This window comes from Euwallacea fornicatus, chromosome 18 (assembly GCF_040115645.1).
Source record: "Euwallacea fornicatus isolate EFF26 chromosome 18, ASM4011564v1, whole genome shotgun sequence".
Taxonomy (NCBI): Eukaryota; Metazoa; Arthropoda; class Insecta; order Coleoptera; family Curculionidae; genus Euwallacea; species Euwallacea fornicatus.
The window spans coordinates 732355-747975 of NC_089558.1; the positions used below are offsets into that span (position 1 = coordinate 732355).

The 15621-nt window shown below is 40.9% G+C and overlaps 1 long non-coding RNA gene across 1 annotated transcript in view; it reads right to left on the bottom strand.

The window, feature by feature from the left end:
- Positions 1–15621, bottom strand: part of LOC136345076 (uncharacterized) — a 42165-nt gene that overhangs the window by 14534 nt on the left and 12010 nt on the right. Inside the window, exon 2 of the long non-coding RNA XR_010733097.1 lies at positions 14365–14463. This is a non-coding gene — a long non-coding RNA (uncharacterized lncRNA). The remainder of the gene's footprint in view (positions 1–14364; positions 14464–15621) is intronic.

Below are 15621 nucleotides of genomic sequence, written 5' to 3' on the forward strand. Positions count from 1 at the left end.
GGGGACCATTAGCTACCACTATATTTTGCATAAATTTTTAATTTATGAGCAAACACTAATGATTTAATTACGACTATTATTGAGATTGTTTTACCATTAAAAATAAACCAGAGTAACTTTATCTCGTTTTTTTTTTTATATTAAATTCTGCTGGAAAAACTTCTAGAAAATTTCAGGTGGGACCAGAACGCGACCAGGCCGCTTTTTCAACCGGCAACCTATCCAATGGAAAAAATCATCTCTGGTTACACCTAGTCCGCAGACCCTCCTGGTACCTTCAAGGACGCTTGTGCTCCCGCGTTTGCACCATTTTTACGTAACCGAACATTATTACAATATTGGTCACGTTAATATTCATCAAATAATATATTCAACGGGGAATGCTATAAATAGAACGGCTCGATGCAAATTACATGATCTTATTGTTTTTTTTTCCCTGAAATGAGGGGTAATTATATCAATTTTTTCTATTTGTAATGTCAGCCAGGCGCCATTCAGCTGGAAAATAATGAGAAAATTAACCTATGGGTGCTTTACTTACATTCCGGCAATTATCGATTGCAATCTATCCGAGAATTTTTTTAATGCAACCATTAAGTGAGTTAAAGAGAGATAGTGAAGGTTGCCGCTGGCCGCTGGTCAACCGATGCATAACTAGTCGATTCTCCAAAAACATCAAAACGTTTAGTTATCGGTGCACACACATGCATTGTTAGCATTGTTGCAGTGCCCTCATAACATTCCCGTTCGTCGGCAAATTTGTAATCGGATTCGAAGTAAAATCACGTATAAACAATGAGCAGAGAGCGTTCAAACAATCAATAATTGGCCCCAACAATTGCTGATTTGAGTGTTGTTCGCAGTTGCCGCTACAAGGGGCGAACAATAAGGCGCAAATTTCGGCCTTTTCGATCCATTAGGTGATTCCCACACGTCGGCCGAACGATGCTAAATGGTGTCGGCCCCAAATTCGTAGGTGAAGAATTGTCCTCGACATTCACCTTGACCCTATCTAACAGGTTGTTTTGTCTATTTGATAATAGGCGAGTCTAGCGCAAAGACATCATTACTCTGTCCGTAATAGTGCTCCATGGGCGTACGTTGTCCCCGGAACCGCTAGTGCGGTTCTATTGTTCAACTGACAGCTCTGCACATGCCGACTCGAAGGTTCTCTACGTTGAAACGCTTCAAGAAACCCTCAAGAAACCTTTCGGCGTTATTATCTAGTATTTGGTGTTAGCTAGAGCTTCTAGTGACGCCTCTGACAAACTTCCTTTCGTCCGCTTTAATAGGTCAACATTTTGGGCTAGGGTTAGGACATGGTCCTGGTGAATGGACGGTAATTTCTTAATTTACATCTCACATTGGCCTATAATGGTCTTAATAGTAAAATTATCGTTCCGAGGTCAATGCAAGGTACGCTCTACATAAGTAATGTATCCTGAGTTCCTGAGAATGCAATTTCCCCTCTCCGAGGACCGTTGACCTTTGAATCATTATTATAACAGCCACATTTTTTCATAAATCTCTCATCAAAACCACCCATTAACACGCATTAACCCTGGTAGTCTACCACTTGCACAGACTAATGGCAACTACGTGACTTTTAAACCTTTGAAAAAACCATGTCCCAAACACTTTTCAGTCAAGTTCAAATTGCCCGTAAACCGAGCTCCAGTCGAGATTCATGGTAGTACCGTTATTTATTGTAAATCCTCATTGTTTATCTCGTCAGTTAACGCGCCGGTGTTGAGTCTAATGAAATTACGACCCTAAATGCAGTTTTCTTTGATGCAATTTATCGCCGAGCCCTCGTTAAGTTTTCGGGAATTGGGTCAACTCGTCTGGATGTTAAATAACGATAATTTCGGAAGGTCTCAATTTAGGGATTGAGTCATTGTGGTTCCATTGCGGTTCAGTACAGAATCTCGCGGAAGGATCTGTCCCTGTTCAGTCCGCGCCACTCGTATGAGTTCTCGAACGGACTAAAAGGTTTGCGAATGGGTCCTCGCCTTGCATAGGAAAACCATGGAAACGTTAATCAACGGTAATTATTGCGAGATCCATTTAAAAAAGAATTGAATTAATGCGTTTCAGTGGATTTAACAGACGCTTTAAAGTGCAATTAAGAAAATAACGTCCGAATGTCTGGTCGACTGCAGAAAAGGAAAATCGGAAAATCGATCGATCAGTTGGGGGTTAGAGAAAATTTAGCTTTCTTCGAGTTCAGGCTTTCCGAAGGTCCTCATAACCTTTCCATAGCAGTTTCTCAAATTAACTCTTGTAAACCTTTTGACAACTATATTTACACGTACCCGTGTGGCACACGGAGAGACATTCCTTATGTACATTCCGCCAAGACCGTCCAGTGGGGGAGAACGTCCATTTTGCAAGTTAATATCGGTTGCTATTTCGAGGTTCACAGGACGATCGGAAAATTTTACGTGTTTTGTGGAAGGTTTTTCCTCAGTAGATTTTTAAAGGGAAAAAAATGACACCGAACTTCCAAATAATGATTTGAACGTTTAGTGAAGCGTTGTGCGAAGGGTAGTTGTTCGGATTTCGTCCCACTGCATAGGGACAAGTATTTTAAATCAGAAGTTCGACTTTTTCCATTAGACGTGCATCACTTAACGTTTTGAACCTGCCGATAACGAGAAAGAAGTCCTGCTACACTTCGCTATACAGGGTTTCCCAAACTTTTTCAGCCCGCAATTGTCTGAAAACCTCCTAGTCTTGGAGGAACGGTTCGAATCCGAACGTTACGAAATGAAAGCGGAGGTTGAACTTCATTTTCAACCCACGAAATGGGCGGAAAGGGTGGCGCAACATTCGAATTATTATTTTCGCACGAAACCCCCCCGTGCTGTTGCATTTCGGACTCCGTCGGCAATTTCCAACATCGCCGCAAAGAAATCTCCGCCTTTGCAACAGCTTTGCCGAAAATCAATTTGCACCGTTACGTCGCTCTTAGATGTCCAGTATTTTGCATCGATATATATATATATATATATATATATATACCGAGCGACCCGTTGGACGTACCACATACGTAATTGGTTTAATTGATATCGATACTTTGCCGTTCGGCAACGTAAATTACGATTTATCTGCGGCGGCACATTGTCATCGTCGGCGAAAGTGGAAAAATTTGATGAACACCGAGGGGGTTTCGCTCTCTCGGCGTGTAAATCGGAAAAATGGGAGCGGGCACTGTCACGTGATCGCTTTGGTTTTGGTTCTGGTTTTTCCGGTGGCTGCGAGGTTACCGGCGGGCTGAAGGGAGCTTAGGCACGAACGAAAATTAAAATCGTTCAGGTGCACCACTCGTTTGCAACTTATACGATTTCGCAGTGGGTCTCCAAGGCAAACGTTGACTATTTCCCGTGTCAAAATCGTGCGTTCTGGTCCCAGGTCCCAGTGCGTCGAATCGACGACGCATCCACGCCGTACTTCGGCCGCGGCGTACGAGGGCGAAAAGCGACTTTTCACCAAATACGAAATGGAGAGAACCCGGGTGGACACCCGGTTCGCCGTGGGTCGCGTTCTGCATCCCCCCGTTCGTCAATTCGACATTTGTTCGGAGATGCACCGTCGATCCCCACGTTCTGGACACCCGAACTGTCAGCTGTGACCGTTTTCCTATGTGACTCACTGTGTCATTACTGATCCCACCCGATAAAGATGTCGGTAATTTTACGCGCATTTCCCGTATAATGTGTATTATGCGCGTCCTCGATTGACACTTTATCGTCGCGGACGGACCGAGTTCTCTTAAACAGCTGATTTCCACAACCAGCGAATAATGAGATTAATCGCAGATTAATAAATTTAAATCTTCAATTTTTGTGGCACTTTTCTAACGACGGTGAACCGGTGCAGAACCGCATTCGTTTAGATCTCCTTTCGATGATTTTTCGGCGATTTCTGACCAATCTGCCGAGGGTATTCGGTACAAAATCTATTCGAACGCAAAAAGAAACCCCTGCCACATTGATATAATCGTGAGAATAAAATTATACCTTATCTGGTGCTGACAAGGATGCTGCTTATTTTCTGGTTTTTAATGCGCGCTGAAGCCTAATTAAACATGTACGTATTTAAGATAATGAAACTAACTAAACAGGTACGAAGTAGGTAGTTTTTCTTAAGTGGATCAGGCACACACCGTTAAACTACTATATGAAACTGCACCTAATCTAACAGAACAATATCCATTTAACAGAAAAAAGTTGATCCATGATGCCTTTGCCTTTTTTGGATGCTGCCAACATTGTTCAGCGGATTGGAACGCTATTCTCGAACTCGGACACGCGAGCTGTTTGGGGTTTTCTTAAGCCTTCCCCAACCTTGCGGTCGGGCGCACTGGCTTCCCTGGGACCGAATCCTGATTTACCTTAAAGTTTCGAATTTTACGGCGCCCTTCTAGATGCGGCCCTCCGACAAGCGTCACGCAAATCGGCAATTTGTAGACTTCTTTACGGCTTATCTTCAGGTTCAGGAATCAACATCTCCAATGTGCAATTCTTATTACTTTTTTCCATCCGAAGAGATATGTGAGAAAATTTCATTCTTCGGCTTGTCAAGTTAAAATTCTCGATTACGCGATTTTTTGCGACCGGTCGTATTCGATAAATATATTTTGAAATTGTAATTTGCGAATGTAGAACGAGTCCATACATTTATAGAGCACGCCAAAAAGTCGTTCCTGTTGTGTTTCACGTAGACGGCCTTTCTGTTCGAGATGAATTTTTCGAGGAATTACCGAAAACCCGCACGTGGCGCCGTCTAACCGCGGTCCGTCGAATCCACGTCGGCCATTTTGAAGGTTTTTGACTTGTGATGAAAGGTGTCGCTCGCATTTTTAATGCGAGAAGCTCGTCGCAACTGCAATGCAGAATTCGCCCAGATGAACGGAAGCAACGTAAAAATAATGCAACTGGTAGAAATTCGGCCTGAATGGCCGACAACCGCCCCTTAGAAGTGCATTAAGCAGGTTAACCGCGCACACGTCCATTTTGATAAATTGACGTCAACAAATCGGCTTTGTTTTTAAAAGGCGCGTGGTGAGCAGTGCGAATGCGCCACGAAAATGTCATGTGTCAATTCGAACCCATTGGGAGGGAGAGGTTGCCTTCATCGCCACTATATTATCTAAGAGGTATGTGAGCTCTCTTAAGCTAATTTGAATGTCAAATCCCGAAAATAAAAAAAGGGTCATCCACACGGTATTTTTTGCATTTCTTCGATTCGAGGTGAACAACCAGAACAATCTACATTTGTTACCAATTCAAATCGATCGCCGAAATTGAACACTCATGCATTTTTATCGTTTGCCAAAAATATTGCTGCAACAAATTTAAAGTAAATAATGAAAATTACATTGGTTCAAGGACCAGCTCCGAAGCGCCATGCAGACCGTTAGAGGTCTCGCTTTCGAACTAGTAATTTTCAAAATATCCCAAAATCGGCAAAGTATCGCATACCATCGAAGACTCCGACGAGGGTTGATTGGTTAAAGGCGACGGTTTTTTTTGTTTTTTTTTTTTGGATAAATTTCGTGCTAATGTTTTATCCTCAGAGCTTTTTCGATTCTTCACCACGCTCGGGCGGGTCTCAGTGTTCAGCCAAACATTTTAAAAATGTCTGAAATTCAACTTCGAATCGTCATGGTCATTTCAAAAGAGAGACAGAGAGAGAGAGAGAGAGAGAGAACTGTGAAATAACAATAGATATCAGTCATGATATGTGAATTTCTTGTTGACAATGTCAATTTCTCCACTTTTTAGTGCGTCATCGGAGGACCTGATTTGAAACTGAACATTTTCAAAATACTTAAAAATCTCCAAAATTCAATATCGATGAAATATTTACAGCGAGGGTGTCACTATATTGAATGATTCCAATAAATTCGAACGGCAGACTTAAGCTTTGTTCCTTTTAAGGGAATTGTCGATACGCCACCGGAGTTCTCAGTTTGAGCTGAAACTTAGCGGTTTTTTTCCAATTTCGAAATGTCAATGTAATTTTTCGTAACAATTTAAGTCAGAGGCGCTTTGAAAGTGGGGAATAATAAATTAAATTAATGGATTTTTTGGACGTGCCCCTGATCCTCAAAAGGCTTTTGGCTTCCGAGCAAGTAAGTCGTTGGAAGTCTCAATTTAGGGCAGAAAATTTACAAAAAATAATTTATTTTCGGCGAAATGTGCATGTTTCTCCATTATTCCTGAATCATAATTTCCCTCGCAAATAATCATTTTCATCTAATTATAAATTATTTATAATCGCAACACGCGTCTTGCGTGCCAAGCCGATAATTTTTCAACATTCACGTTATTGAGGAATTCTAAACAGATTGGATAGCATTTTCTAAAAAAATTTGCAAGTTTATGTAAAATGACTGATTTAGTATTTAGGACACATTTGTTTATACGATGAATTTTTATATTCTGACTCGACCGTATGCCAGGTAACCAATTCACAAGGAAAGCCTTGAAATGGTATAAATAAGACCTCTCGAAACATTGTTAAAGCCAATGAAAAAGTGATAGCGAAATTGTAAAAATTACTGAAAAAGCTGGGGACATCGAGAAATCCCGGAAAATTTAGCCGAGCCTGAATTCGCAATGTATTCCCATGTTGAGAGTTGAATGTGGGACGCCCTATATAAGTCTATTTTCGACAGGTGTATCACTTCAGAACGCTTTGTATTCATATATATATATATTTTTTTTACTTTCTATGCGATGAACAAACTCTATAACTGATACTTAATATAAATTGCGTAATCACGACTAGGACGTTCTGTATATTATGCATCTCCACATACGTAAAAGAAGGAACATAGAAAACCCAAATTAGGACGTGAACTGTTTATGCAAATAATGAGGTGGTTAAGCAGCGTTACATATGGATTAAACAAACCATTTGATAAATAATAACAGTTCGAGAGGTTTGAGGAGGGGACACAAAACCCGGCAACAAGGCTCTATTGTGTAACACTTACAGCTCAGGCAACCAGTAAAACACGCAATTGAATTTTTACGCAACGACATTGGCAGATTCGGTGGGGATATTTTCAGATGAAGATGATTCTTAAATGTTTCTCTAATTTTATGGCTCCAGATGGGTCAATAATGAGTTCGGTTAATTGTCATCAACGTTAAATCGCTTGTTCAAATTCCCGCTTGTCTTGAGGGCTGGCCAGGGGCCTTATTCGCTACTCCGGGGGTGCAACGTTTCCCGGCGAGTTAGGTAGGAATTGTCCGTCGAAACAGCGCCGGCCTGCATAAGTTTAGTAATTTCGCGTTAATTTTGATGAAACAAATCATCCGAGTAATTATAATAGTAAAGACTTTTTGGTTCACCACCAAGAATGGTTTTCTTATGCACAATAACGATAAGTATTGCGGGCAGGCGGCAGGTAGAGCGTTGTTGAAGGCCCGAATGGCGCGGTCTGACATGTCTTAGGTAAGAATTATGCCTTAACAATCTAAAAATGTGGTATCTATTGGCTCTATTTGCGTGGTAAGCAAAGATATTACCAATTGCAACGATGAAACTAATCACAACATACTGCGTTTGCGTCAAATAACCACAAGGATAATCTTCATCCGGAATCTGTGGATTTCCTTATGGTCACTATACACAAGCGCTCTCAGGGGAAGGTGTGCGCACGATCAGAATAACAACAACCATAACACAGAGTCATCTTTGAGGCCCAAAAAGGCGCTATTTTAAGAAATTTACAGAAGCCGAAAGGAGAGCCGGCAACAAGGCCTTTTTTTCCTCCTGCCCGCAAGTCAGGCAACCTGTAAAACACACGTTTGCATTTGACTGGAACAACGTTGCCAGAGCAGCTAGCGCACTTATCCGATTGCGAGTCGCTTTCGATTTCGCAGTTCTGGATACTACCGAGGATTCTCGTAATTGCTCTTAACCCATTGTTGAGGTTCCCACGTGTCTTGACGGTTGCTCGGCCCCTTAAAAAATTTTTTACAAGTATTTTTTTCGGGCGGACCACACGTGCTACCCAGCATGAACCCGCCGGTCGGAAGAAGGGTGCTCGCACCCGGAAATGGCGCAACCAACAAAAAAAAAAAAAAAAAACTAAAAATATTTCACACACGGCTTTTTGTGCCCCCGCTGAAGGGGTGCCGAAAATAGGAAGATGTTTTCCCTCCTTATATGGCGGTAAATAGATTTAAATAGTATCCAGTCTTCGTGGCGCTAAAGGGCCGCCAGGGCCGTATCAAAGTTAATTAGGACGGTGAAATAAAAAGAGTTTAAAATAACGATTTTAAAATTATAAAAAAAACGAGGCGATATAATAGCTCGAGAACTTGCCGGGCTGGTCAATAAAGATCCAAACGCGATGCACAATCGAATGCATCTCTCATCGGAGATTGATTTTTTCATATCATTAAGCAACTTTTGACCCTCGTGCGAACCGAAAAAGGGTTGAGCCGTTTAAAATTTAAATTATTCACATATCACTAATTTAAATCGAATTTTTCGGCGTTTTTTCAATAGATTTTTTTACCTGGCCCAAGAGGCCAGGTAGATGGAGAGGCGTCCTTCTTGAGATAAAAGAATTAGGATAATGGGATAATGGATAAAAGGAGATATGAAATAATCGTAAGGTACCGTTTGCAATATGTTAAGCTTTGTCGGTTGTCACCTCGGGGGAAAAAAAACTCGGGGGGTGACTTTTTTTATCGCGGAAGGTTGTTGACGTCCTGTACTGCAACGTGTACGAGGATTTTTTGCTTCGACAACACAACATTCGGGCGTCGATTTGGGAAGATTCGTTGAGTTGGTGGGAAAAGAGAGAGAGGGAGAGAGAGAGAGAGAGAGAGAAAAAGGAAAAAAAAATTCACTCCAGGAAACGCTCCCGACGGAACCGATGGCCGGGGTGACGTGTCAATCCCGCACCAACCCGGGTCAATCCGAACCAACCCGACACCGGGACGTGGGGTGAACATATAGACCTAACGTAATCCCATTCATGGAAAGCATCCGGCTCACGGTGGTGATGGTTACCAAGCCGACGGAACGACTCAGTTCCAGTTGAACCGATGGCCGCGTTGCTGACAAAGGTTCTGCGTGATTTTTGCGAAAACGTATCCCATGAAGTACCACCAGTACCCGATATATTAATGGGCAAAAATAAACATCCGCACATTGAGGCAAATTTATGAAATCGCTTTATCATTGTGTGCGGTTGCGGTCGGTTCGGGATCTCGGGCTATCGCAATAGCTATCGCTGCAAACGAATATCACAACCATAATTACTTCTGCTATAATCATCTTGTAAGCTTAAATTACACACATAAATAAGTCGGATAAAAATAGACCTAGATCATATATCAGGATTTATTTCAGTCTATTTATAGACGCAGATTTGCAGTGTGTGTTTTAAAATCGTATTATTCCTTTATGGTTTACTTAATTTAGTGTTTTTGATTTATTTACACGCGTCCGTCGGGTCGGATTATCAAGTGGTTCTCGTTCAGGCCGAAATAGGGTGGCCCTCTTTGAGGCGAGGTGACGAGAGAGTGATTGCCCTTCTCCATCCTGTAGCATCAGTTGAGAGAACGCAGTCCTCCATCTGACTGAAAAACTGCCCCCTTGCCTCGCGCCGCTCCGCGGACTTACGAGATATAGACACTCGAGCCCTACGAGAAACCCTATTCGAAATGTCCCCTCGGTAATTTTCGAGAAAATTTCGAAGAAACATTAGCCTGACGTAAAGGATCTTGGAACGGCGAACTCGGGAAGAACCGACGAAGTAATTGACTCCACTGGTAAATAACGCACTTCAATCAGGTTTACAAAAATAAAGAACTCGATCAACGAAGGACACGTCAACGCGACCATTCGGCCAAGAGAGAGTTTGCAAGTTTTGCAAAGTCCTTAAGTACTAAAACCGAGGGCGAACACGCATAGGCGTACTACGGCTTAGAGACAATTATCGGTCGATTTACTATCGATATTTTTAGGGCGTGACACTTGGACGAATGGCGAGATTGATCTCCCATTGGAGCGTTCCAGTTCTACGGATTCAACGAAACGTAGATGCGCCAGAACGCTAGTTCTTACGAAGGAGAGGGGTGAAAGTTTTACTCTGCAGAGCGGCCCTTTTGCGAAAATGCTAAAATTTGGCGAGGTACATCACCAAAACGTGGTGATGTACAATATGCATATATATATGTATATACAGGGTGTCCCACAAGTGTTTCATTATATTTCAGTGGGTAATAGTACATTGAAAAATAATATGACTCCCTATATAAACCATATTCCAATAATGCTTCATTAAGAAGATACAGGGTGTTAAACTTAAAACACACCTGGAATATTTCAACGTATCAGAGTATCAATGAACAGGCGAGCTCAATTATGTATTGAACAAAATGGCCACCAATTTGAACAATTTCCATAATGTTATAGCAAATTAATAATATTTAAAACAAACTTAATATTATTAAAACCATTTAGAGAATATCGTGCATATAGAGGGTATTCAATTTTTAACTGGTAAACGATACGTCGGACGAAAAAGAGCCAAGTGAGCATTTTTCTTTTAAATGAAATTAAACTTCTAAAAATAATTTTTATTTTGATAAAAAGCAGTGGCGCACCATGTTTTTCTTTAAAAATGTGCTGAGAGGTGTCCGTACGCACGTCACTGGTGAAACGAAAAATAGCCCTTTTGCATAAATAAATGCGTCTACATTAACTCTCAAAACATGCCAAATTTCACTTACATATCTCAAACGGTTTTGAATATATCAATAAAAGTTAGATTTTTTAAGTAAAGTTTAACACCCTGTATCTTCTTAATGAAGCATTATTCGAATATGGTTTATATAGGGAGTCATATTATTTTTCAATGTACTATTACCCACTGAAGTATAATGAAACACTTGTGGGACACCCTGTATATATATATGCACATATTCGGAAAAGCCAGTTTTCACGGGAAACACCCCATGGGAGAGACCCCGTAAAATCGTGGAGTTTGAGGCCTGTTTTACACCTCCGTCAATTGCTTTATTTGAAGACCTAGAAAAATGTGCCAAATACAAAAGTTATATAGAATTGTCTTAAGAATTTTATGGTCTTAAAGAAACACATCACCTTTTCGAGATATGATTAAAACTTACGTTTCTGCTCGTCATTCCGATTTCACAATATACATATACGGTTAATACCATTATCTCCAACAGTTTTCACGCAAATCAGGACTTTCTGCTCCATAAGAATAACGTGCTAGACAAAGAATACTGTGGAATCTATGCAAATTTTATGGAACAAAAGTTCTTAATTGGCTTCCTTCATTATCAATTTTCACGCCAGCGAAGAATCATTATTCCATAACATTCGCATAGATTCCGCGATATTATTTTTCTATCGCGTTCTTCTTATGGAACAGAAACTCCTGATCTGCGCAAACGCTACTATAGGAACCGCCATTAGATCATAAATTTTTGAGAGTAGAAATGAACCTCATACAGATGTGGAAGCAATGATATACAAGGTGTCTCAATCGAAAAGCCGCAAGTTTAAATCGCATCTCGAAAAAGCGTTGGAGAGTCCTTTTTTTTCTTTAACGTCATGAACTTCTTGCGGGAGTTCTACACGACTTTCGCGTTTGACACATTTTTCTTGGTCTTCAACTAAAAAAGTTGAGAGGGGCGTGCACGAGCCGACACCCTGCACACGGACCCGATCCACATGCAAGTGAATCCACTTTCGCTCCGACTTTTTTCCCCGTCAATTCTCCACCAATGCTTTTCGGAAATGAAGGCAGTGGCTTCGATAATTGTGTCTTCAAAGGGGGGTTGTAAAATGTCCGACTAAGAAAATTTATTTTAGGCACAATTGGATCGAAACTGTTTGTTTACATCTTAGTTTCCATGGCAGTAAGAATGAGTTTACGACCAGCGGCCGTTGTTATATATTTACAGCCCGTCGCTCACGGCAACGGGCTGTAGAGTAAAAATAACGCCTGTTAATTTTTTAACCGCCCTCAGTCGAATAACTAGGTAGAATATCATTCTACTTGCATGTTGGAGATTTAATACATAATACAAGAATAATATATAATCATTTGTGTGCACAACGTTGTACGTATCACGGGTCAAATGGAGGATTACGCCATTGACCAAATAAAGGTCCTCTGCTCCACATGGAGGCTCGACTTTGGTCGCGGTTGCAGTCTTGTTGGTTTTCTACACGTAAACAACTTTTCCTTGTCCGAATTTTTGAATGGGGAAAATGATATTTTTCGTAACTGAAAAACAGTTGACCAGGCGAGAGGCCGAGTTTGATAATTGTCCCAAATCGGTGAAAACGATTTTCAGCGAGTAAATAACTATATTTTTCCCACGACCGTGCACGACGAAAACGTCAATTAAAATATTGTTCAATTTAATAATTATTAATATCGCTTATTAATTGAATTCGCGCACGCTGCGCTTCGAAAGGACCCGACCTTGTTATAGGCAGCCGAGTATACACCAGATCCACAAAACGGCCAATAATCGACTTCCAACAATACTCCCATGAAGGGAGAGCTATGTCCAAATGTCATTCGAAAATCCTAATATCTAGGCATAAAGTTAAGGTTGTGGGATATTCCGTGTTTACGCATGAAAACGATGTATTTGGTGAGGAAAACTTCATGAGCGGTGAAATCTCCAAAATTTGATATAAATTACAGACGCAATAAACTCAAGAATTCTCCTCCCATACGGTAAAGGCGAACACGAATCATCTAAAAATCGTTCACAATCAGCATGAAGGGGGCGCATTATGACTTGAAGGCGTTGTCGTTTAAACCAGGAGAGTTCCCTATGTGTGTGTGCAGTACCTATCCCTAATCGGCTATTCGAAACTGATCAGGAATGTTTCGAGAATGATACTTCACATTGTCACAGGAAAAAACAAACGGCAACGTGGCAATGTTCTAACGTTTGAAAATACAAAAATTTCATCAGCTGTCAAAGGGGGAAATGTGCCCGATTTCGAGACCGACATCGTTTTGACAGTTGACGTTACTCAACCTCCGGCCATTTTAATGGACGAGGCTGCGCAAAAAAAAAAAATGAAAATTAAAAATTACCTCGATTCAGAAAAACTCAAATTACACTCGGCAAATTGAACTAACCCAGTGCCACTGGTCTCATCATTCTATCGCTACATTAAGCGTCTTTTTGTGTATTAAAACGTTCAGCATTTGAATAATGAATGTCTTTTTTCATTCGTGCTCTACATCAATCATTTTCGCAGGTGTTGCTCTCATCAGTAATCGAAAATGGTTCGATAATGATTATGCACAATTCGGCCATGCCCCAGTACGATTTCTAATACTAATTAAAAATGTCCAGACGATTTTTTCGCTACTTTTCGATATTCAAGGCCCACGATCGCGCGTGTCTCCGTGCTTGATCTCATATTAATCCTCCGACAGATCGTCGGTATGAATTACGTATTGGTTTTGGCATTAAAAAAAAAAAAAAAGAAAAAAAATGAAAAAAAAAATGAAAAAAAAAAACATTTTCACGTGCGTACAAATCTGAAAAATGGCCTGAGTATACAAATTGCCGTTTCCGCAACGCTTTCCGAATAACAATATTTTAAGTATAAATTTATACTAGCCATGATCTATTGCAAGATTTCGAATGCATTTAAAATTCAAATCGATTCAAATCGGCCTTTTTATTGCGATCGCGTTAGATAAGCCCGTTTTTCTCCTGTAACGTACACAGGATATCACTTTCCGTTATACAATGAGAAAACGGTAATAAGGTGAAAATCGCTTTAAAAAGGACTCACTTTTTAAATATTTATCCTTTCCAAAGTCGCTTACGAGCGGCCATAATAATTAGACCGGAGGTTTACCTCAAATGCATTGATTGAAACTCTTTTCACCGTTTTACAAGGAATACTCGTGGGAGCCTTGCAAGTATCTTGCAAGCGCGAATAAAGCAAAAAAGTTGATAAAAAACTGACAAGATCGAACACCCACGATCTCGGACCAAATTTAAACGAGATAGAAAGCTGTTTAACGTGATAATATGGTGCGGGCCCCTTCAAAAGGTATAAGCCGATGTCCGATTTTTCCATTGACGTAGCCATTGCAAATTTGTGCAATTTCCAAAACAAAGTCGCTAAAAAATATTTGCCCGAATTATCATATATATAGAATTGCATCAGAGTGGTCCTTTTGTCGCTCACAAATTCGTGGAAAATCATGTATATTGATGGTTGTGTGCGTTCTGCCGAAGTTTGGCCTTACGGCACTGGTGCAATAGGCCGCACAGTTTGCAATGTGATCGTTTAAGATTCATGTCATACCTGATTATTAAACGACGAAAAACCGACCGGACGATGGTCAATCGGCCAGCAGAAACCAACAGGCAACAGATGCAGCAGGAGTTTGGTTACAGTTCACGCCTGCAAGGAAACAAATAGACTTTAAAACACTAAGCGAAAATAGCGAGAAATTCTTGGATACTGATGAAATTGGATTGGAAAAGGGAAAAAAGAAGCAGCGAATTCCTCGTTTACATGGGACTTACTAATTCCGAACGAAATGACAACAGGGCGTGGTTCGTTTGTTTTACAGCAAATTTGACCGGGGTTGACGTGAGCTGTCAGGAATGACTTATGCTGAGTTGCCATGTTTCTCATATATTTACAACGAAGCTGTTCAATACGCTACGTATGTGTTTTCCCGTACAAAAACTACGAATTAATAATCGGCTGGCTAAATAGCCTAAATCCAAATTAAGAAAAAGAAAACATTTGTAGGACTTCGCGAGTCCAGTCTCGGTCTCGCGCAAGACCGAGAACGAGATCGAGACGGAGATTTTACATCGACACTCGATCTTCCTCGGTCTCACGGACTCAACTGAGGCTCGCGGAAGTCTCGGAAGTTTGCGATGCCACACGAAACTAACCTTGATCTCGAACTCCTGATCGAGACCGATACCAAGACCGCGAGTCTAATAGCTTCCACGAGACCAAGATCGAGATTATGAGAGTTACAGTCTCGGCAACGCAAGGTCTGACGAAGTCCTCTTTTTGATCAGATTATAAAATCCTAAAGGGAGTTAAGACTCTGCGGTGAAGTGGCATTTTTGTTGTCGCTTTGGAGCGAATGAGGTCAGACGAAAGTTGTCAGTGACTATGCCGAGTTGTCAGACTTCGAACGTAAACCTTTCTTCTTTTTCCTCCTTTCTTTTTTGGCGGCAGTATTTTACGTGGTTGCTTGAAATTTACAATCTTCGTTATAAGTTTGCAGGGAACATTTGCAGATTGTGTGACAAAAATGCTCATTTCATAACTTCCTAAACGAACTGTTATTGGTAGAATCCGAAAATCCTGAAGAAAATGAAAATTACATTAAGTGGCAACGGTGGTCCCGGAGCAACCAAATAAGATGTGATGCACGCTGTCAGTGTGCGAATCACGTTGTCAGACCTAAATTAAGTTATTCGAACCTGCCGTTAGCGCATTTTCCAACAATTTCCTCTGACTTTTCCATGCATCCAGGAATTACAATTTCGCAATCTAAAAGGGTTAAATAAATATTTGCCATAGAATTTCCGC